Source organism: Triticum aestivum, chromosome 7D, assembly GCF_018294505.1.
Source record: "Triticum aestivum cultivar Chinese Spring chromosome 7D, IWGSC CS RefSeq v2.1, whole genome shotgun sequence".
NCBI lineage: Eukaryota > Viridiplantae > Streptophyta > Magnoliopsida > Poales > Poaceae > Triticum > Triticum aestivum.
Window position 1 is genome coordinate 351,727,833 of NC_057814.1, and position 1,798 is coordinate 351,729,630.

Sequence of the window (1,798 nt, forward strand, 5' to 3'; positions counted from 1 at the left end):
ACAATAACTGTCATGCATAGGAATAAAACATAGTGAGATTATGTAAGGAGTGCATGCAGAAATCCAGAGTGATGGTAGCAACCTGTGGATAGACCCAAAACCAATAATAGCAGGCAGATAATGGCTTTAGTTAAAAAATACAGATAATGGCTTCTTTACTATTTGTTTCCCACCCAACATGAAACTCATAGTAGACACCGGAGATTAACCAGATAGTAGATAGATACTATTGATAGCGGCCCCGATATGTACCCCACAACCATTTAAAAACTCAAGTTTGACCATTAGTTTGGAGCTGACTCAGAGTCTAATCGGTGAACAGGATGATAAAGTAGCATGTAATATTAAGCGATGCATAACGTAAGCAGACACGAAAGAGTGCGACCTCTCTTGCGGACCCGTGTAGTCCTCGAGGTCATCTGCTCGGTTGATGATGGTAATGCAGTTTTCATGGCTGCCAGCGGCGGGGAAGAAGATCTGAGGCGGCGAAAGACAGTCTGGAGGCCGGATCCCTGCTGTGCTGGACCCTTCTGTCGTTGGAGCAGTTGAGCTGGGGTGGACGACGGCGCAGCAGGAGCGGGACAAACCATGCAAGGTTTTCTTTGACAACTATCTGTAAGAGAAGTAATTCTGTAAGGGCTTGTTTGAATTGGAGGATTCCAACAATGCAGGGATAGGAAATAGACAGGAATAGGATAGGAATGCACGTGCAAAACAGAGAATTTAAAAACACAGGATTTCTGCCAATCTGGGTGTTTCATTCACAACAATTGGAAGATGATAGGATGCAAAGAAGCATGGTGAGATTAAGTCAAACCACAAGACAATGCACGGTTATAATGCTATTATGCTACTATCTCTTAGTCTTGTGCTTCATGAATAGGAATTTGAAAAGGAGGACAAGTGAAAATCAAAATTCCTACGTTTTTTTCTTTCAAGGAGACACTAAAGGAACAAATCTGTGTGCTAAGTGGACAATATATATAACATGTAGAGTAAAAAAGAGATGCAACAAGTGTACAACCTCTTTGGCGAAGCCATGTCGATCTCAGCGTGATTGGGTTGGCCGGTGAGGATGCTCCGGCTAACTTTGCTATCGGAGGAGGGGAAGAAGATCTTAGGCGTCTGGATATGGAGCCCGAGGTACTGCTCCGCTGTGATGGAGGGTTTCATCGTTGGAGCAGCTCCGATGAGTTGTACGACGCCGAGGCTGAAGCAGGACAAGAGAGACAACGAACAACGTTAACCTGAGTGGAATTCTAATAGCATCTCCAATACATGACGTAAAATACATAAGCACAAAGTGCTAGATGTAAAATACATCAGCCGCTCATCTCTAAACTTAACTGTCGAAACTAAAATTAACTGTCGAAACTTAACTTAACTGTCGGAACTGAATTTTGCTGTCGAAACTGAATTTTGCTATCGAAACAGAACGCACTAGCAAGGTGAGGCTACACGTCGATCGACTGACTTTTTCATCTCTGGTCAGTCGATTTTGCAGCCGTTGGATACGAAATTAAGGGCCTGCGGTTCATCTTCAACCTCCAGCCCCCTGAGCCGCCAGCCACCACCGGCCAAACAGCAGCCCCCTGCCGCCCACGGCCGGCGGTGCGCCGCCCCGCCCGCCCCGAAAACACTCCCCACCGCCGGTCCGCCGCCGCCCCGGCCATCCCTCTAGGCCCTCCCGTGCTGAGATTTTTCTCCGGCGATCCCCACGCCACCGCCCCGCCAACGCCCCGCCACCGCCGGCGACCACCGCCCCCATCCTGAACCCTAATATAGATAGTCGGGTACC